At 39.9% G+C, this 22,973-nt stretch overlaps 1 protein-coding gene across 2 annotated transcripts in view; it reads right to left on the bottom strand.

The window, feature by feature from the left end:
• Window positions 1-22,692, bottom strand: part of BMPR1A (bone morphogenetic protein receptor type 1A) — a 137,693-nt gene extending 115,001 nt beyond the window's left edge. Inside the window, exon 1 of one of the 2 annotated variants that reach the window (XM_058696913.1) lies at window positions 22,557-22,692. The gene's annotated coding sequence lies outside the window, so the exon portion shown is untranslated. Of the gene's footprint in view, window positions 1-10,650; window positions 10,744-22,556 lie in introns of those variants that run through there. The other variant, XM_058696914.1, reaches the window with a different exon arrangement.
• Window positions 22,693-22,973: the final 281 nt, after the last annotated feature.

Raw genomic sequence — 22,973 nt, 5'->3', positions numbered from 1 at the left:
AAGTAGTTTTACCCCCTCTCAAGTTAAGGAAGTTGCCTTCTTTTCCTAAACCTAGTCTATCAGAAATGGTTACTGAATTTTATCTGGTATCTTTTGTCATCAATTGAAATGATCGTACTGTTTTCCTTCTTTGATTTACTAATATAGTGTAAACGACACTGAAAGATTTCCTAAGGTCAAATCATCCTTGATTCCCAGGGAGAGTTTTTCCCTATATAGTTTTAACACACTGTTAGATTCAGTTTCCTAGTATCTTATTTTGGATCTTACAACTATGTGATAAAGGAAAACAGCCTATTGTTTTCTCTTCCTGTGCTATGCTAGCTTCAAAGGGCATCTTCTCTATTACATTTCTCTTCTTTCCTCTGGAAATCTGTGTAACACAGGGATCATCGATTACTTTAAAGTCCTGTAAAAATATCTGGCCCTTTGAAAGGCTGTATCTTGAACAATTCTGTCTACTTCTTCATCAGCTACTGGACTATCAAGCTTTTCTATTCCTTCTGAAAATTTCAGTAATTTATACTTTCCTAGGAAATAATCGGTTTCATTAATTTCTAGGCTGACTGGCATGAAGTTCTGCACAGTGTCCCCTTCTGAGGCTCTCATCTCGGCACTTATAGAGGTGTCCACGGCTTGTGGTGTCTGCCTCCAGCTTGTTTTCTTCTTAACCAGACTTGCCAAGAGTTTGCCAGCTCTGATTTTACTGTCAAGAGAGGGTTTATTCTGGGGGCGCCTGGATGGCTCAGTTGGTGAAGAGTGTGACTCTTGATCTCAGGGTTATGAGCTCTAGTGCCACAGTGGGTGTACAGATTACTTAAAAATCAAATCTTAAAAAAAAAAAGTTGTTTTACTTTTCATTAACTTATACTTTTACATTTATTAATTGCTTTGTTTTACATCATTTGGTTTATTTTGTTTTTAATCAGTTTAAACTGAATATCTTGTCCATTCAGCTTTAATCTTTCCTGTTTATTAATTCATCTTTAATTGCTATGAATTTTCCAGAAAGTTTCACATTGGCAACATTGATATGTAGTGCTTCTCTCTATAATTAATGTCTAAATTGTGTCACTTCAGTTACAATCATCCCTTTAAGCTGTTTAAAAGGTATGTCTCTTCCCTTGCTCCCAAAGAAGGTAGATGTTTTTGTTTTGGATTTATGTTTTTGTTTGTTCTGTATGATTTTATATGGGGGGGGGGCATCCTATTGCTGTTAATTTCTATTGCACTATGGTCAGAAAATATAAATATAACCTACTTAAGTTTTGCTTTCTGAAAATCTGATTTTCTTTGCAGCACAAAACAGGCTCACTTTTTGTGACTCCCCGTGTTGGGAAAGAAAGCATACATATTCTTAAGAAATCTCTGCAGGAACTACAGCCAGTCTTCATTAATGATCTAGAATTGAGAACTGTAAACCCACTGAATACCAATAGTTATTTCTTTCTCCCCAAAGTTCCACAATACCTTATTTCTGCAATGCATCTGATTCACTGTTCTCTCTATAGATCAACTTCTGATCACTCAGCTACTTGAATCCCACCCCTGAATCTGTGTCTAATGACCTGAGCACTCCAGTGTTAAGTCCCATCAGTCTCCAGTACCCAAAGCAAACTCCTAGGCCTAACAATCCAACTGGCCCCACTTGGATCTGGATTCCATCCTCACTCTACCCAACTACAGCCAGGAACAGCAAGGTCATTGTTGTAAAGACCTTATAAAGCTCACCCACAGCCAGGCCTCCTCTACTTCCAGGAGCATGGGGTCCACTCCTCCATCCCCTTGCTGTTAGGTAAGCCAAATGACTAGTTTTGACTGGAGAAGTTACATAATTGCTGGTTGCAAGACCCTCCAATGTTTTCTTGCCTTCCACAGCAACCAAGAAAGCCATGTGTTCCAAAGGTACAGCTGCAAGAGGGTAAAACCTGACAGGCTTTATCTCAACTGCCTACTTCCCTCAAGCTGAACATGGGACGATAAATAAACTTTTTGCTCTGTCCAATGAAATTTGAGGACTTTGTTCATTAATGAGGCATAATTTAACCTATCCTGATTAATATAGTCCTGTTAACCAATACCTTCCAGAGCTGCGGGGAAGTCAAGTTCTCTGATATATTCCCTATTTATAATAAAATTGACATCTCTAGTACAAATGAAATTTGGGAGAGAGGGTCTTTCTCTCCTGTAGTCTCTACAATTTTTTCTAAAAATAATATATATGGTTTTCATAATCATAAGAAAAATACTCTTTAAAGTGCTCATGAAAGTTTCAATGGACTTAGCACTTTGGAACTACACACTTTAGCCATCAGCTAGTCTAGTCCTGACCACTTTCATTCAGAACAGAGACATGAAGCATGTACTGAGGACTATCCAACTAGTCGGTACTGGATGAAGGATAATTACTCAGGCCTCTGGATTGCCAAATTTAAGTCAGTCAACATAACACACTTTAAGATTTATTCTCTCAGGGCACCTGAGTGGCTCAGTCAGGTAAGCATACAACTTCGGCTCAGGTCATGATCTCACAGTTCTGGAGTTCAAGCCCCACGTTGGGCTCTGTGCTGACAGCTTGGAGCCTGCTTCAGATTGTGTGTCTCCCTCCCCCTCTGCCCCTCTCCCATGCTCACTCCCCCTCCCCACTTCCCCTCCTCTCGTGCTCTCTTGCTCTCTCTCAAAAATAAATGAACATTAAAAATTCTTTAAATTTTTTTAAATGAAAAAATAAAAATAAAATAAAAAGATGTATTCTCTCATTTTTTAAAAATAGACTTCCTATGAATCTCCATGGGTCTATTTCCCCACTTTATCCTAATCAGTTTTGTACATTATCTCACCACATTCTCAACATAAATAAGTTTAGGTCTCCTATTACCACTCTTCTAGTCCTCTAAACTTGTCTTTCCTAGCACCAACATCACACTGTAATTGTATACCTGAGTAGGTTTGTGGTTTTATTGATGCTGGTCTCCCCAACTAGAACATAAGCTCTATGAAAGCAGAACTCAGGGCTATTTTATTCACTATTATATAACCAAGTCTGGACAGTTTCTGGTCTATCACAGGTGCTCATTATATACTTACCAAATTGAAGTATACTTTCCAAGTCTTAAAAACTTAGAAATAATTACCAAGACTAAAACTGATCATCTCAGAGTTCTTATGTGTTTCTTCAGAAAGCCTGTTCTCCTTAGAAAAGTTAAGGGTTCTATGAAAGGGCCAAGAAAATGGGAGGTTTTCATAAGGGGTATATGTTATAGATACACATGAAAATAATGATCCTATGATAAAATGTTTTCCCTCAAGCAGAGAAAATTTCTACTGCAGGGGTGCCTGGGTGGCGCAGTCGGTTAAGCGTCCGACTTCAGCCAGGTCACGATCTCGCGGTCCGTGAGTTCGAGCCCCGCGTCAGGCTCTGGGCTGATGGCTCGGAGCCTGGAGCCTGTTTCCGATTCTGTGTCTCCCTCTCTCTCTGCCCCTCCCCCGTTCATGCTTTGTCTCTCTCTGTCCCAAAAATAAATAAAAAACGTTGAAAAAAAAAAAAATTTAAAAAAAAAAAAAAAAAAAAAGAAAATTTCTACTGCAATAGAGCCCCCCCCAAAAGAAGTAGGGACACCTGGTGGCTCAGTTATTTCAACCATATCTTTCCCCCTTTCTTTCCAAAAAAAAAGAAAAAAAAAGGGAGGGGCGCCTGGGTAGCTCAGTCGGTTAAATGTCTGACTTCAGCTCAGGTTATGATCTCACAGCTTGTGAGTTCGGGTCCCCACATCGGACTCTGTGCCAATAGCTCAGAGCCTGGAGCCTGTTTCAGATTTTGTGTCCCTCTCTCGATCTGCCCCTCCCCTGTTCATGCTCTCTCTCTCTCTCTCTCTCTCTCTCTCTCAAGAATAAAAAAATTTTCTTTTTAAATTAAAAAAAAAAAAAAAGGAATCTGATGTAAAATATAAAACTAAAATTTTCCCTCAATCCAATCAAAAATAAGAGGAATTGCCAATCATTTTCATTTCTTGAGATGGACACTTAAATCACTGATCTTTAGCCTTTCTACTTTTCTAATACATATTTTTTAAGCTGTAACATTTCCTCTAAGTATAGAATCAAGTGTATCCCAAATTTTGCTATGAGTGTATTTTCATTATGATTGAATCCTATTGATTTCTAATTCCTCTATAACTTTTTATTTAACTCACGGGTTTAGAATTAGAAGTGCACTGCTTAATTTCAAAGATTTTCTCACTATCTTTTGTAATTGATTTCTAACTTAATTCCACTATGGTCAGAGGACACTGTGAATGATTTCAATCTTTTGATACCTGTTGAGGCTTGCTTTAAGACCAACAAATGGATCATATTCTATCTTCACTGGGTGTTGTGTTCTCTATTACATTTTTTTAGTGTTCTCTGGCTTTCTATCTCCTTACTAATTTTCTGTCTGCTAGTTAAATCAGTAGTCAGTGATTGATTATGGGCCCTGATCTAAAATTTTAGTTAACTTATACACTGCTCACTATGGGTCGGGTATGGCTCTAAAATATAAAACATATGTATAGGTCATATATATATATATGTATATATATATATATATACACACACATATATATACACACACACACACATATATATATATATATATATATATATATATATATATATATATATATATGTATATATAAACTTAAAACCACTCCATGAGGTAAGGAGCATTATTACCAATTTACAGATGAGGAAACCGACACAGAGGTGTTTGTCAAACCAATCTGCCAAAAGTGCTGGTTGCACAGCTAGGAAGAAGCAGATCTGGGATTTAAACCCAAGAAGAGTTGGGATTTAAACCCAAATGGAGTCCATGCTGTTAACCACTAATTATATAATATTAAATTATATACACACATACACACAAACACAATATAAACACACATATATAATATAGGCTTTAATATATATATGCATATAGAGTGGTTAAGAGCATGGATATATATCTTTGTATATATATTTTATATATGTTATAGATACACACAAAGATAATGATCCTATGATAAAATGTTTTCCCTCAAGTAGAGAAAGATTCTACTGCAACAGAGCCCCCAAAAATAGTTAAGAACAATTTTTATCAGAAGTACTTAACAATGTGAATTTGAAAGTACTTAATAACTATTGCATCCTCAGTATCAGGGCAAACTATGTAAAAAATAAGAACAGGAAAAGAAACTAAAAAGAATTATATGAAATAAGATCCACAGTTATTATGAGATGTTGACGAGTCTTACGCTCTTTGTTCTCCTATCCCATGACTTCTAAATACTATGTATCACCCTTAGAGTGAAGAACACAAGAGCCTACTACAGTCCCTAACTGAACTGACAATGTTGTGTTAATTCTCAAGTGAAGAGACAACGTTAGCAAGACCATGAAAATCACAGGAGATAATGGATATAAAAGTGCTCTGTAAACTATGTAATATATAAATGTCAATAATTACAAAGCATCCTAGGACTAAATAAAAGCTTTTTCATGTCTTTCCCCTTTTAAATTTCAGCTGCTAATTTAAAGTATCTAACTTTGAAAACACAAATATTTTGTTTAAACAAATTCAGAAGAGTTGGTTTTTGAAAGGCAGAACATTAAAGTGCCACATATCCTTGAACACTGACAAAAAGGAAAACAATGACAAATTTACAAAAGCATTACACTCTCTCAGTACCACTGAAAATACCCTGATCTGTAATTTAATAAAATGTTGATTCGGTGCTGAAGATACAAATAGGAACTCTAAATTTAACCCCAAAAAGTGATGTTATTTCCAGAAAAGAATTTTTATAACTCATAAAAAAAAGGAATAATTCATTTAAAGATGAATTAAATATACATTATATAACAAAAAGTGTACACATCACAATTAGTGATAAGAATACATGCTCAATCCATTGAGGATAGGTTTTCCTTTCAAAGTTTCCTTTGCTATTTCTGCACGGAACCTATGAATAAAGAATGCACAGCTGCCTAGCAGATGTATAATTTCAGTGTTCAGATTCCATTCTTTCTAGTTTCATTCTGCTAGAGGTTTTGGATGTTCTATTTCCATATGGTTTCTGACCTCCCTCAGTTTGGGTTCTACCTCCCCACATCTTATTCTATTTTAGTCCATTATTATAGAAAACACATCAAATTTGAAACATCTTAACTTTGTTTTAAAGCTTAAAAGTTGCAAAGCTGAAAAAGAAAGGGAGAATATACAGACAAAAAGATAATCAGGTAACTAAAACAAGACAGCCAAATTTCCAAACCTGCGCCAAAACCAAGAGTCAGACGCTCAACCAACTGAGCCACCCAGGCACCCCAAAACTTCTATCTCAATAGCCCCACTCCAGGCCACTTTGTTTCTTCTATTTCAGGTTCGGACACTTGGCTTTCACACAAGCAGAGAATTCCAGTTTTACTCACCTGATTTCCTCAAACTCTTTAAGTTATGGGAGAATCGTTAAGCAATAAAGTTTTTGTTTTAACTGATACTGCATATACCAAAAGGTTTACTAGTGTTCTTGCATAATATGAATATGAGGGATTTTTACTTTTTTTCCTCAGAGCTTCTCTAGGTTTTAAATTTGTTCAGTGAGCATTACTTTCATAATCAAGATGCAAAAAGACTTTTGAACAAAAACTTGCAAGGAAAGAGATTATTTTTAAATGTCTACATGTCTAACAAATTGTGTTTTAATAATTTCTGTGGAACACAAGCAAATTAATAATATTCCAGAGGACAATATCGGCATCATTAATGGGTAAAAATCAGGTTTCATTCCTCAGCCTATCTGACTCCCAAAACGGCCCCACAGATGGACTTACTCATTTTCTATTTTCAACTGATGTGGCAGTTATTTTTTATCTTTTTTCCTTCCTGTTCTCTCACAGGGCAGATTTTCAATGTATTCTAAGAAACAATACAAATAACATGATTATGTTAAGCAAAACTCTGTCCAGTTTCAGTTACTTTACGAGTAACAGTCAAAGTAAAGCAGTGAAAAAAGGCCTAGCTGTGTGATCGCTAACAATTAAACGTGTCTATATCTCAGAAATGAGATAAATGATACAGCACTAATTTTTAAAAACTGTTTATGGGAAGCATTCTGGATAAATGCTATAAAAGCAACTGCTCCATTGGACTTTGAATACTGTTTTCTCCACGATGCAAAACATCAGGGAAGCAAAAAAATTAATTAACTAATTAATTAATTTAAAAATACCTATGAAAAGTTTCTGACAAATTTTAGTATTAAAAAGAGAAGTAGGGGGGCGCCTGGGTGGCTCAGTTGGCTAAGCGTTGGACTTCAGCTCAGGTCATGATCTCACAGTCTGTGAGTTCAAGCCCCGCATCAGGCTCTGTGCTGACAGCTCGGAGCCTGGAGCCCCCTTCAGATTCTGTGTCTCCCTCTCTCTCTGCCCCTCCCCTGTTCGTGCTCTGTCTCTCTCTGTCTCAAAAACAAATAAAAACATTAAAAAAAAATAAAATTAAAAAAAAGAGAAGTAGGTGTTAATTGTCAAAAGTCAAGTTTAACCCATCAAATACGTAGATTTAGACCATGAGAGGAGAGAACGTTTTACCAGGTACCTCAGTTAACACACCAGCAAACAGGCAAATCCATCTACTGTATGTGAACAGGCACGAGAAGCAGCAGGTGAAAATCAAGTAAAACGTGTGCATGTGTAGAGTACACATCCTTATCTTAAAATTGTCCTACTCCCTTTGAAAATGAACATAATTCTGTGGTTAAGAACACGGTCTCTGCAGTCAGACTACCTGGGTTTGAGTCCTTAGCTTTGCCACTTACTAGCTGCACAACCCTTGGCAAGTTATTCCACCTCTGTGGCCTCATTCTCCTCTCATAACCGTACCTATCATAGAACAGCACTTGAAATAGGGCTAGGCAAATGTAAGGAAAATAGGTATTACCTAGTCCCTCATTATTTTATTGTTCTACAGCATTTAAACTAAAACCCACTCACCTTTTCAACATGAACAGCTGAAAGTTAATTTAAAACTTCATGAATTCAGGGGCGCCTGGGTGGCGCAGTCGGTTAAGCGTCCGACTTCAGCCAGGTCACGATCTCGCGGTCCGTGAGTTCGAGCCCCGCGTCAGGCTCCGGGCTGATGGCTCGGAGCCTGGAGCCTGTTTCCGATTCTGTGTCTCCCTCTCTCTCTACCCCTCCCCCGTTCATGCTCTGTCTCTCTCTGTCCCAAAAATAAATAAAAAATGTTGAAAAAAAAAAAAAATTAAAAAAAAAAAAAAAAAAAAACTTCATGAATTCAAAATCTCCTATACTGAGTAAAATATATTACACTAATGCTTTTTATTTTTACTGAGTACTTTTTACTTTAACGTTTCTGAGGCTTGATAAACTCTTACAACTCCATAAAAACTAAGGAATACCATATTTTACTTAATGTTGCAATTAAGGTTAACATATACAGTTTATAAATTTGAAATGCACTAGTTAGAATTAAATAAAATATGTTTAATGTTAAAATTATATTGCGCAGAACTGGAATGCACTTGGAAACAGAACCATTAAGATGATCAAAGGATCATGTACAACTCTAAAAGCTTTGTACAGAAAAAAGAATGGGGGCTGGTGTCAGAGGGGCTTTAGTAGGAACTTAAGCTGATACTTCTATGACTTTAATAAGGGATCTGAAATTGGTACAAACATGAGAAAAGGTTTTATTCTTCTCCAGCTTCCACCTCCAACTATGGTTGGTCCAATTTCCCTTTCACACACCACCTCCCCTTAATGACATCTGGAACAATTCCTACAGCTTTCCAGTAGTTTTCAGTTATAAAAATGTCCAGTCCAGTTGACTGCTGTTTAAAACTTTAATCTTCAAAAAAAAATTTTTTAACATTTATTTATTATTGAGAGACAGAGAGAGACAGAGCATAAGCACGGGAGGGGCAGAGAGAGGAAGAAACACAGAATACAAAGCAGGCTCCAGGCTCTGAGCTGTCAGCACAGAACCCGACGCGGGGCTCGAACTCACGGACCGTGAGATCATGACCTGAGCCGAAGTCAGACACTTAACCAACTGAGCCACCCACGCGCCCCTAAAACTTTAATCTTCAATCTTGCAATCATCTCTTTCCCTTCCAAACCCAGGCTGGATCCATGGTCCATGAAAAGTTCAACTGGGGAAGGGGTGTGGTCTGACCTGTTTTGGGAGGAGAGGGGGATGAGGGAGAACAGAATAAACGTCTCAACATCTGAGCACTCCTGCAGTCCTCTGGGGTGGCTGCCACCACCCGGCTGATACGGACCATGATACAGGCAGCCAAATGATGGCTTCTCCTCTGGGGACAGGCTGGAGCGCTCTGGTGACTGAGAGGTGAGGGGCTCAAACCCAACTGCACATTTCCCTTCCCAAAGACCTGCTTCAGCTCAACGTCTCCTACTTTTGCTCCCCTCTCCAGGAGAGCCAGCCCTGTCAAGATGCCTAAAGCCTAGTTACCTTCTGCTTTCCCCACGTGAACAGAAATTTGAAACAAGTACAGGGTGTTCTACTGCTACCCTCAGTCCACAAGGAGATTTCTCTGCACTTTTTTTTACCCTTTGCTCAAGGAGGCACAGATCAACCAATCAGCTGCATCATGACTACCGGCTAGGAAATGAGATGTGCTGCTCTACTTTTTGCTAGCACTCCTAACCTCACGAGTGGCTCTCTTAGACCTCCCCGCACCAAGCTTCTAGGAAAGGCCACCCCAAGGGAAGAGGAACGGAGCAAAAAGTGTACAATGCTCCCCACCTAGGCAAACTAGCCACCGAGGTGACTGCTGTGCACAATTTCCTTCCCCTCCATTCTCTGACAGGTTTCTGTCACACCCTAATAAGCTCTAGAAAGGATTCAGGCCACTAAATGCTTGGGCTTTCTTTAGACTGTAGAATCACTGACTTATCCTTAACCCTAAGGACCTAGTCCCCGTTCCGAGCTAACTAGGAAAGTCTGATTCTACTTGCTTGTTACTCTTACCTCTCTGACCTTGTTGGGGCAATTAACCCTCATTAGCCTCAGATTCTTAACATATACAACCGGAAAAGTCACAAAACTTCCCAGTATCAACTTACCAGTAAGTACTGCCAGTACACAAAAGTACTCTGCAAATTCAAGTGTTAATAATGCTAACAAAATAACACTTTCAGAAGGTATCAGGATTAGATTTCATCTTCAAGGACCCTACATATACAGCCATTCAGATTGCTTTTGAAGACAGAACTGACCTCATCTTCCCCCACACAAATAATTCATCTTCGCTTACACTTACTAAGCATTACTATGTGGCAAAAATAGTGTTTAGTGCTTCACTGCACTCACTCACTCAGTCTTCGCAGTAACTCTGTGAGAAAACGATTATTACCCTCATTTGACATACAAGGAAATAAAGCTTAGATTAGCCACTTTGGTGCAAGGTCACGAACCTAGTAAACAGTAGTAAGTTATGGAACACAATAAATGTGAAGCTAGATAACATGTCAATAATTCAAGGTTTAATAAACATTTCAAGTTATCTGGAATACAGGTAAACGGGAAGTCACTGTAATCATCTCAAGAGCCCTTTACCGGTTTAAGAAATTAGAGGCTTCTTTGTATATTTTACTTACTTAATCTTAACCGAATGACCTTTTTTGTTGTTTCTTCTGATTGTGACCAGTGGAACCTGTCACAAACCATCTTCTACGCAAATTGATAAGATGCTAAGAAAGAACAGGAAGCAGTGAATAACTTTAGAAAGAACAGGCTTAGTCAACACAATTAGAGTAATTATGCCACTTGATTAAGAAATAGCATTATAATTGTAGGAATATATTCAGGAAGAGGGGGATGTCTCTCTAATTGTACATTCTACCTCATTTAACAAATTTTTAGTTTTGAAGAATACATTTTGAAAACTGTAGCTTAAAGAAATTTGACTTATGCTCTTTATATTTAAAATACTTAACTTTGTTTTTAGATAGTGAAACTTCACTTGCTTATTATCCCTTGCCCCAGCAGTCAGAAACAACCTGCCATTGCTAAGGAGGAAAAACTTTTCTTCTACCCTCTTACGTTCTGAATTTGGGGGCCTGCAAATTACACTGACAGAAGTCAGATTAGCAAAAAAAAAAAAAAAAAAAAAAAAAAAAAAAGACAGATTTTTATTCATTCACCACCATTTACATACAAGTGTGACTAAAAGAGGCAGTTAGAATTTGGGGCTCCTGTGTTAATATGGGGAGAGGGGAGGAGGACACTTACAGGAAACAAATGACTTTTAAGAAAGATACATGGGCCCCTAGGAAAATGGATATATGATACGGTGTGTGACAATGTCAGTTTAGATGTGGTGCCACTTTTTCTCTCTGCTCTCTAGTGATAAAAGTCAATCTTCCTGATTTCAAAACTCTGGGGAGCAGCTTTGTGATAACTGAGTTTTCTCTGCGAGTCTCTGTTTTTAGGCAGATCAGGAAGTTCCCCAGAAAAGCCTATTCTCAAATACCTTCAGCGCAAAATAATTTTTATGCCACAGTGATGTATTCTGTACCCCTTCACCACCAACACAAATATCTGAACGCTTACTGTGTACAAGGCACTAAATTAGTACCGATGGCAAAACAAAATATTTTAAGACAAAATTCAGTCACCAAGGAGCTTATAAAATAAATTCAGAGTATGAGACAACTTAAACTTTTTATTTTTTTGTTTCTAAATACTCTTACAACAGCAAAAGAATTTTTATATATTATGAACAAAAATAAAAAACAAATGACAAAAAAAAATGCATTATACCAAGAGTTAATATCCATACCCCAAAAAAGAGTTTCTGCAAAATGAGTAAGAAAAAAAGATTAGAAAAACAAAGGAGAGATAAATGCAAAGAACCAACAAACTATAAAATTCTCCTCAACCTTAGTCAATCAAAGAAATACAAATTAAAAGTACAATACTGTTTTTTCAGCTGGCAGCCTGGCAAAGATTAAAATAGACTGATACTATGATGTGTTGGTGAGGGGTTAGGGGAAATACTCTCAAACACTGTTGGCTGGAATGTGAATGGTTACAAGGATTGTGCAGAGCAGTTTGGCACTATAGGCATTATACATGGCTTCTCTTACATACAGCAAACACATGTTTAAGAATTCATCCTATAAAATAAAAATAGTCTCAGAGGATATGTACAAGCACCACAGCACTGTTTACAATGCAAAAAAAAGGAAAAAGAAAAAGAAAAAAGAAAAATACCTTGCAACAAATTGGAAACAATCTAATCATCAATAGGGGGCTGGTAAATAAAATGACGGTATATTCATAAAAGGGAATATTACATGGCTACTAAAAAGAATGAGTAAATCAACACCTAATGACATAAAAAGAGTACTCTATATTCAGTGAAGACAGAGTTAAAGAAAAGGATGCATAGTATCACCTCATTTTTTGGAAATGGGGAGAGAAAAAGAAAAAGAAATGAAGACAGTGGAAGAGAAAGATTACATTTATCTCTATACTCTTAACACTGTAATCCAGGGGGGACGTGGGGGCAGGAAGACTCACTTTATGCCTGAAGTTTCAACCAAATACGTGTAACTTCTGTAAACAGAAGAAACAAAGGAAGGTGCTATGGCAATACAGTTAGGGAGACTATATTGGGGTTTTACAAGACTAAAAGCTGAGAAGGCTTGTAGTAAAGAAATCTAATATGTTAATAGATGGTACAAGAAACACCAAAATACTGCCTTCAAATAATGACACAGAAGGGGTGCCTGGGTGGCTCAGTCGGTTGAGTGTCCAACTTTGGCTCAGGTCATGATCGCATAGCTCGTGAGTTCGAGCCCCCTGTGGGCTCTGTGCTGACAGCTCAGAGCCTAGAGCCTGCTTCAGATTCTGTCTCCCTTTCTCTCTGCCCCTCCTCTCTCTCTCTCTCTCTCTCTCAAAAATAAACATTTAAAATTTTTTTTAAAAAATTAAAAAAAAAAGTAGAAATCAATGAAAGAGGGGCGCCTGGGTGGCTCAGTTGGTTAGGCAACTGACTTCGGCTCAGGTCATGATCTAACAGTTCGTGAGATCGAGACGCGCATTGGGCTCTGTGTTGACAGCTCAGAGCCTGGAGCCTGCTTCCAATTCTGTGTCTCCCTCTGTCTCTGCCCCACCCCTGCTCACACTCTGTCTCTGTCTCTCTCTCAAAAATAAATAAACATTAAAAAAATTTTTTTTAAATAATGACACAGAAGAGCTCTTTTAAGTGTGGACCACTGAGGAAGGCTTCACAGAAGTAAGATTTTGAAGCATTTTGATAAGCATAGGGGGAAGGAAAGTCGAAGGCAACACCGTACAATTTAATGTATAATTTTAAGTTTTTTCTAGCCATATTTCAAAAGAGAAAATCTGATCCTTTTTCTTTGAAAGTTAATTTTACTATTACTTAACCCAACATATTCAAAACAGTATCATTTCAATATGTAATCAGTATTTTAAAAGCATAATGAGATACTTTACATTCCTTTTTTTGTACTATCTTCAAAATGTGGTACGCAATTCAGAACAGCCACATCTCAAATGTTCAACAGCCACGTGCGGTACTGGCTACTGGAGTGGACAGCAGAAGTCTAAGGACTCTGAATGGAAACTCAGAACTGGATATTTCAGTGACTTAAGCTAATAAAATAGTAGTATGAAGTGAATAAGGCAAAAAGGCAGACTAGGCCAGAGCAAGAGGCCAGTCTGAGAGAATTTGAATTTTATATTGTAAGCAAATAAGAAACCAGTGGAAAATATTTATCGAGTAGGAATGATGACTAAGGCACTATTTCAGGAAGATTAACTTCTTTTTCTTTAATCAGATCATACATAAATTCAACATGCAGTTTTCTTCCCCAACACTTTTATTCTGTGAAAGAGTACTAAAATGGAGACGTAAAACAGTATCTGTCATCAAGCGACTACATTTTGTTGATTTAAGATGCTTCTGAATAGCTACTGTTGAAATATTTTTATTTCATGGTACCTTTATTTTTTAATTTTTTTTAACGTTTATTTATTTTTGAGACAGAGAGAGACAGAGCATGAACGGGGGAGGGTCAGAGAGAGAGGGAGACACAGAATCGGAAGCAGGCTCCAGGCTCCGAGCCATCGGCCCAGAGCCCGACGCGGGGCTCGAACTCACGAACCGTGAGATCATGACCTGAGACAAACTCGGACGCTTAACCGACTGAGCCACCCAGGCGCTCCTATTTCATGGTACCTTTAAACAATTTTTTGAAAAATACGTTGGTAAGAACTTTACCAAAGTTTAATGGCCTTTACTTTAACACTCCCTATCAACAGCTCCCTTTAGTTAGAAATCTAAATTATTCTTAATTAAATGCAAAATTCAGACACTCAAGATGTTAAACTGATGGACTACATCACAAAAAATGGTAACTGCTGGTAGGAAAACTACCCACGAATTTTACCTTACAGAAAACAGTATCACAACCATGCAAGTTTCCTCCAGATTTCTCAACTTCAAAACTGAGAGCCTCTAACATTTCAGATAATCTTACCTAAAGGCTAAAGAAAAAAAAAAAATTTAATGCTCAAGAAATGAGATAAGAAAGCAGGGCATGAAAGAACACCACTGGCCACAGGCCATTCCATTCGTTACTTACAATGACTGCCAAGGCAGGAAGAGGGACTCTGCAGCCAAGAGTCAGAAACCCAGTGATGTCATCATGACCAAAAGCATTACATGACCTGCAATTTCAGCAACTAACTGCTCTGCATTAAAGCCATGGAATTTTCTTTTTTCTTTTTGCCAAGTCCCCTTCAGTTTTTAAGATAAGGAAACAGAGATCCAGACAGGTTTAGTGTAGTATTCAAAACTGCACAGCTAACTTAGTGGTAAAACCAGTACTAGATTTTAATTTATAAAAACTCAGGGGTTCCTGTGTGGCTTGGTCAGTTGAGCGTCTGACTTCAGCTCAGGTCATGATCTCACAGTTCACGAGTTCGAGCCCTGCGCCAGGCTCTGTGCTGACAGCGCAGAGCCGGGGAGCCTGCTTTGGATTCTCTGTCTCCCTCTCTTCTCTCTGCCCCTCCCCTGCTCACACTCTATCTCTATCTCAAAAGTAAATAAACATTAAAACAATCTAAAAAAAGAAAAACTCAGAAGCCAAAACTTAAGTGTTCTACTGCTGCTTTATAATTTTTCATTATTTCTCAAGTTATTCACATTAGATGCATTCCTTTCAGAACTTTTTTTTATAAATACTTTTTAAAAAAATATTTATTTTTGAGAGAGAGAGAGAGTGCACAAGAGGGAGAGAGGTGTGGGGGGGGGAGGGTTGGGGGGGACAGAGGATCTGAAGCAGGCTCTATGCTGACGGCAGAGAACCCAATGCGGGTCTCAAACCCACAAACCATGAGATCATGACCTGATCCAAAGTCAGATGCCTAACCAACTGAGCCACCTAGGTGCCCCTCCTTTTGTAACTTTTAAAAAGCAGAAAAGTGTTTGCTTCAAAAACTACTGAATACTTCCAGAAACATCCTCCCTCTTCTTTCTGATCTACAGTGTCACTCTACAGACCATTTTCTCAGGAAAGCCTTCCCAAGCACCTGTAACCTAAATAGACCCATTCCCTTATTACACACTTATGAGCTCCTGTACTTCCCTTCTGTAGATCTTAATATAAATACAAGTAGACAATTATTTCTGAAATTATTTAACGTCTATCTTCTCTATTTAGGTCTTAAACTGGTGTTTCTCAGGGTTTCTAGGCTCTTTACTGTGTACAGCAAGAATTCCTGATATGACATCCATAACATAACCATGAAATTATACACAAAATTGCTATGTTTGTGTATTTTTCTTCAGATACTCAAAAAAAAAAGATCTTAAAAAACGTTAACAACCAAAAGACAGTGGATTTGTGTTGTTCACTGCCCAAAGCCATCCTTTCTTTGGGGGAACAACCACTTTCACATCTCTCATGGTTCTAGGAAGGCTATGAGTGCCAGTGTTTAACTGGCTGACTGCTCCGGGGCATGTAAGCTAGGCCTGGCGGGTGTCGGCACCCCAGACTCCAGACGGTCCCAGTAAGAATCTCTCCTTGGGACAGAATATATGCACCTGGGAAAGAGGTGCCCTTTTTACATCTTGAATCCATATGGGCCACATAAGCCTGGAGTTGACACTGTCCATCCTCTGCCAAATGAAAAGTATCTGTCTGAAAATCAAGCCCAAAGAGTAGAGAGCAGACAGACCCTTGATTACATCATCTGAGCACTTCTATCCAAACATGAGTATTTGCAGTCTTTTTAAAAACATGAAGGGGGGAGAGGGGGTAATGACCCCTTTTCACCTTTAAGCTAAGAGTTGAATTTGTCACTTTTAAGCAAAAGTCACTTGAGAAAGCCACCCAATTTCCACTGATAGAATTTACAACCTACATGGCAATCGCTCCCAAAGATCTACCTGTAGTCCAAACCTCTATCAAACTCCAGCCCCATACATGCAACTGCTAAGTGGAAATCTCTACTTGGTATTTCAGAACTCTGTATTGTCAAAACCAAACTACTGTCCTCCACAAACCTGGTCTCATTTTTCATCTCGACCAACACACATTTACCTTATCAGGTTTCCGAACTAGAAACCCGCCAGTCATTCTTGCCAATCCCATTCCTTCTCTCATCCATAGCTAACTACCAAGTCCTGTCCATTCTAGACCCTAATTATCTGCCACCATCCTAGTCCGGGCCAAGATGGAACAGGTTTCAGTGTCCCCTACAAGTTTCAGTGTCCTGTGTCTTCCTTCCTTCAAAATGATTCCCCACTAACTCCTCTCCCCAAACTGCAAATCTGATTATTTTATCCCTACTCCTGACATACCCCCATCCTCCTTAAATCAGTAGTAGCCAATTACATATGACTAGAGCAATAGCCAAGCTCCACTGTTGCACGTTATTAGTGGTATAACAAATGTACACCATAAAAAAAGTTCATCAGAAACACAGAAGTATAAAAAAAGAACATCCATGGCATCGGAGTAGCTCATATTCACCTGTTTTTAATAAAAGATACTCAAAAATAATGTCCTTAACTAGTCAAGGTCTGTAAGAACTTGGCTTGGGAATCCACTGGGCCCACCATCATCTGATCTAAAGCCCTACTCTAACCTAGTGCTGTTTTCAAAAACCACAACACTACTGGGGCTCTCCAGACATATCATTTTGTTTCTATTTTTTAAAAACTGACAGCCTTTAAAATATTAACTATAAAAACTCTCAAAGCGCCTCACAATCAGACTGGCATATCGAGTTGTGGGAGACCCCATCCAAAAATAAATATTTCTCTATACCGCCTGAAATGCTTTACTCTTTAAAAAGGTTTAACAAACACCCTCCTTTTAAAGAAAACTTTTCATAGTAAACAACACAACTAATAAGTCTGGCTTAAATTCTTCTTTCCAATATCTACACTAAAGGAATAGTAGCTTTGGTTAACGGAGAAAAACCATATTCAATTCTATGGCACATATATTTTTCATATTTCAGTATCTCTGAAATTAGACCTTACAATCAATGGCTTCTTAAAATTAACTAGAAGCATATTTTCTTTATGAACGGCTCAAAAAAGTATGGTGCACCTTGTAAGATCTAACTCCATACAACTCAGCATTTAATCTTGTAAGCATTAAAGAACTGGACTGACCTGGTCATTTGGACCTAAGATATTTAAAAAGCATTTTAAAAGCATAAACACTAATAAAAGGTGGAAGAGGGAAGAAGGAAAGACTTTCTGGTTTAAACTTTAGCCTAAGAGGAAACCCATTTTCCTTTCTCTCCATGGCTCTCTGCTCCCAAAATCCAAAAATGAGAAGGTCTTTCTCCTCCAATTATTCATTTTAATATGCAACAAAGTCAGTTACACACCCAGTCTGCAGTTTAGTAGCTGAACCAGTATTTGTATACAAATCGCTATAAAAGACCAAATGACTCACGGAACTGCATACTTAACACATGCATATCACTGTATATAAATGACACTTCAATAAAGTTGATTTTTTTTTTAGAGATTTTATTTTTGAATAATCTCTACATCCAACATGAGGTTTGACCTCACGAGCCCTAGATCAAGAGCCACATGCTCCACTGACTGAGCGCCCCAATAAAAGCTGAATTTTTTAAAAGACAAATCAATAGGGGTGCCTGGGTGGCTCAGTCACTTAAGCATCTGACTCTCGATTTGGGATCAGGTCATGATCTCATGGTCTGTGGGTTCGAACCCTGCATGGAGCCCCATGCGGTGAGTGCGGGGCCTGCTTGCAAATCATATTCATTCTTTCTCTCTCTCTCTCTCTCTCTCTCTCTCTCTCTCTCTCTCTCTCTCTCGGTCTGCCCCTCCCCCCTCATAATAAATAAATAAATAAATTTTTAAAAAGAAAAAACCAGTAAGTGCAGGAAGAAAATATTAGATAAAAATTTTGCCTTTAAAAAATCCCTTCCTTCAGGAGCATCTGGGTGGCTCAGTCAGTTAAGTGTCCTACTTGCACTCAGGTCATGATCTTGCAGTCCATGGGTTCGAGCCCCGTGTCAGGCTCTGTGCTGACAGCTCAGAGCCTGGAGCCTGTTTTGGATTCTGTGTCTCCCCGCCCTTCCCCTGCTCGCACTCTCTCTCTCTCTCTCTCTCTCTCTCTCTCTCAAAAATAAACAAACACTAAAAAAAAATTTTTTTTTTAATGAAAAAAAATATCCCTTCCTTCAGAAGGGATTCCACTCAGAAGAAAATGGGAAAGATTTCAGAAAGGGGACAAAGCGCATGTGCAGGAAACAAAAATAATGGGAGATGAGAATGAGGGAAATCTGGGTAAATCCTCATGAAACGACTTCATTTCACAGAAGACACTGGAAACTTGTGAGTAGAGAAGTGACACAAACTGGGCTTCAAGATTAACTTCAGCAGAACTGCATAAGATAACCCATATAACAGTGGAAGTGAAGAAGAGCGCAGCATTAGCCCAAGTGGGATGAGAACCTGATTAAGTAGGCAAGAAAAAAAAAAAAAGGAAAAAGGAAAATTATCAACTATACTAATACATACACAATCTGTAACACTGCATACAAATATATATTCAATCAAAGAAATTTAGGGGCCCCTGTGTGGCTCAGTCAGTTAAGCATTCGACTTGGCTCAGGTCTTGATCTCCTGGTTCATGAGTTCAAGCACCGCATCAGGCTCTGTGCTGACAGCTCAGAGCCCGGAGCCTGCTTCAGAGTCTGTGTGTCCCTCTCTCTCTCTGCCCCCTCCGCTACTGGTTCTCTGTCTCTCTAAAATGAATAAACATTAAAACAAAATTTTTCTTTTAAGAAAAAGAATTGTGTTAAAACCAAATAACAGATTTGAAAACTCAACGAATAAATTTCTGGAGAAAATATTAAACACTAAAGTTCACACAAGAAATAGAAAACCTAAACAGACCAACAGTTATTAAATAAACTGAAATGGTATTCAAAGTCCTCTACAGAAAAGAAAGAAAGAAAGAAAGAAAGAAAGAAAGAAAGAAAGAAAGAAAGAAAGAAAGAAAGAAAAAAAAAAGAAAAGAAAATCTAAGCCTGAATGGTGTTATAGGTGAGGTCTGCAGAACTCGCAAGAAAGATCCTTCCAGTCTAAACCACTCCTGAAAAGAGGAAAAGGAAAGGTGCCCAATTCATTTTATGAGTCTATTATAACCTTCATACCACCATGTATCAAGAGCTGTACCTGAGTCAGCAGGAATAAAGAGGGACAATACCATGAAAAGCAGAAGCAGTAGGCGCTGGCTACAGATACGATGTGACAGAATGGAGAAAGGTCTGGATGTGGTATGACATCAACAGAAATAAGGAACACCAGGGAAACAAGTTTGGTAAGGAAGGAGTTTAGTTTCAACTAGAACAACCAGGTAGAGGTATGCATAAAGCAACTGGGAAAAAACAAGGATTCACGTGCAGAGGAGAAATAAAGAATAGAGGTCTGAGAAGTATTCAGACAGAAGTGTCTGAACAATAATAATGCCAAGGGACTAGTGACATACAGAAAAATGAACTGACCAGTAAAACCTGGAGAACACATATTAAGCAAGAAGAAAAGAAAGGGGCAAAGAGGAACAAAGTCAGTATGTCACCGAAGGCCTTTGCAAAGTGACATTTTTAAGGCCTTCCCCCATTCTCCCAGCACCAGGTCAGGTCTTCTAACACTGGGCACTTTAATCGTAATCACAATTATGGTTATAGAATTAATTCTTCAATCTATGTTTCCTCCAATAGACTTGATGCTCCATGAAGGCAAGGGCATTGTCTGTTGTAGCATCCTATAGCCTTGCAGTGGAAGTATTCGTTGAATACAATGGATAAATGAACAAAAGCCAAGGAAAGGCATTTCAAGAATGAGAAGTTGATGTTAAGTATCACAGAAAGCTCAAGGAGTTGATTTAGAACACATTAATAAATGTGCCACTTAGCTTATAGGTGAACCTTGTGAGGGTGAAATCCAGGTAACAAAGAGTTAAGAACTGAATGCCTGGCCAGGAAGTAAATGCAGGAAAAATAAACTACTCTTGACAATCTCCAGAGATGGGATTACGAAGGTATGAATTTTAATTTTACTTCAATTTTGCTCTATTTTACCATTTTTTAATGAACGTGTACTACTTTTACAAGGAAACAACGTTTTTTATTTTTTGGTTTTTTTTTTTTTTTTTTTTTTAGCGTTAATATGATTTGAAAAGGAAAAGCAGCAACATGACATCTTGAGGGAGTAGCATGCCCAAGGGAAGGTTTTTGTAAACTGAAAAAAAACCTTTAGCACATCTGTACTTCTAACATCTCTAAGACAAAAGGGAGTAACTCCTATTCCATTAAGCAGGAGAGAGGAGAAAAATGAAACAAGGTGTTCAACTGGTAGGAAGGACAAAAAATGTTCCACTGAAATGGAAGGAAAGAAAGCACATGATAGAAGTAACTCAGTACATTCTGGCAAGAGCTCCCTCCCACTGAATGCCTCAAGCTTTTCAGTAAAGGGTGTGAAGAAGTGAAGCAAGCAGAAAAAAGTTTGAAATGAGTTCCACGAATAATATGAATCGGATGGGGAACCCAACAACCGTGAGTGGAATACTGGTTCTCTGAAAAGTGTCTTCTAAATTTCAATCACCCTTTGTAAATTCAACCCCTTTCTAGCTCAGAACTGCCAGTATTTTAACTTTAAGTTTAAATATTTAAATAATTCTGGCCCACACACTTTTCGTTTCAAGAATTGAAAACAGTGATAAGCATTAAAGTTACATCGTAATTCACAGTTTTAATTCAGACGTGAACTCCTAAGTAAATACAATAAAGGAGTTGTTTTCAACTCAAGCAACAAACAGCGATCATTTCAAGTATGAGTAATTGAAAATGCTCCTGACCATAAACCTGTTTGCAGAAAGAGGTTTTGCTGTTTTCAAACTCCTAGTACATCTCACTTTGACAGTTCCTGATTAGCAGAGAAAATTCAGAGTTCAAATCCCAGCACACTTAGACAAGTTACTTAACCTCTTTGCGTCTCGGTTTCCTCGTCTAAAAAATGAACACCATAACCAGGGTTATCACAAGGATTAAATGACGTCACACAGGTAAATGTGCCAAGTTCGCACTGTGTACTCAAAAGAGTTTGCTAACCGTTTGAAAGAGAAAAACTGCAGCGCTTTGACCAAATTAAAACATCCGAGAGCATGAAAGAGTATACAAGTCACAAAACGCCAGACTCTTAACACATAGCACATTATTTTTCTTTCCTGACTCAAGCTATTTTCTTTTCTTGCCAAATCTTTCCACTAGGAGTCTGGAAAGAAAGGGGGGGGGGGGGGGGAAGGTTACATTCACTCCGGCAGAAAGTTTTCAGAAACTGAAGCGCAGAATCACAACAGACATGGCAGCGGAGGCCGCGCAGGACAACAGGTGAACCTCCGAGAAACCTGGCACCTTCCCGCGGGCAAGTTTTCAGGGAGGGCTTGCAACTCCCCCCGACTCTACCACCCCACGAAACAGACATTTTTTTTCTCCCTCGCAGCAGCGTAGAGAGACATAACGCGAACAGCAACCTCGCAGCTCCTGGGAGAGAGAGGTGAGCGCCTTTCCCATTTAAGGATTCAAGAAGCGTCCTTGGAGGCGGCTTTCGCCCACATCGCCTCCCCAAACTCGGCCTGAAACCCAGGGGGTGGGGAACAAAAGAGGGGCCGGGCGGCGGGGCCGCAGCGGGGAGCTGCAAGGAGCCGACGTCGGGAGTCCGGGGGGCCGGGGTCTCCGGTGGGGTCGGGCCCGGGGTGGGGGCGCCGGACGGCGGGGCCCAACGGGCCGCGGCCTGACAGAGCCGAGGCGGCGGGGACCCCGTGAGGCGGCCGGACCGGGCCGCCCCCAGCTCAGGCCTCCCGCGCGCGCCCCGCTCCCCCCGAAACTTCTCCCGGAGCCCGCGCCGGCCTCCCCGCAGCCGCCGGCCTCTCCCGGCGCACAACACGCACTCTCGGACGAGCCAACTCACCCGGACCCCGGGGAACTCATCGTCCAGCCCTCGGCGCGGAGCGGGGTGGGCGCGGCGAGCCGCCGGGGCGCGGCGGGGGCCCGACTCGGCCTCCGCCCTCGGCGTGCAGCGGCCCCGGCCCGGTCGCCCCTCGAGCGGCCGTGCGATCCTCGTCTCGCGCGGACGGACGCGCCGGAGCCCGAGCCTTCCTGCCCTTTCTCCCCGCCCTCCTCCCTCCTCCTTCGCCGAGAGCCAGCAGGCGGATTCCAATCTCGGCAGCCGCCGCCGCCGCCGCCGCCGCCGCCGCCGACACTCGCAGGGGTGGGGGGGGCGGCGCGGGCGCGGGGGCCTGGGGGAGGGGCGGGCCTCCGCGGGACTCGGCGCCGCGCGCGCGCACTGGGAAGACGCCCGCCCCGCCCCGGACACGAAAGGAGCCGA

The sequence above is a fragment of the Neofelis nebulosa genome, chromosome 13, assembly GCF_028018385.1.
Source record: "Neofelis nebulosa isolate mNeoNeb1 chromosome 13, mNeoNeb1.pri, whole genome shotgun sequence".
NCBI classification, from domain to species: domain Eukaryota; kingdom Metazoa; phylum Chordata; class Mammalia; order Carnivora; family Felidae; genus Neofelis; species Neofelis nebulosa.
This window is presented reverse-complemented; position numbering and strand designations above follow the sequence as displayed.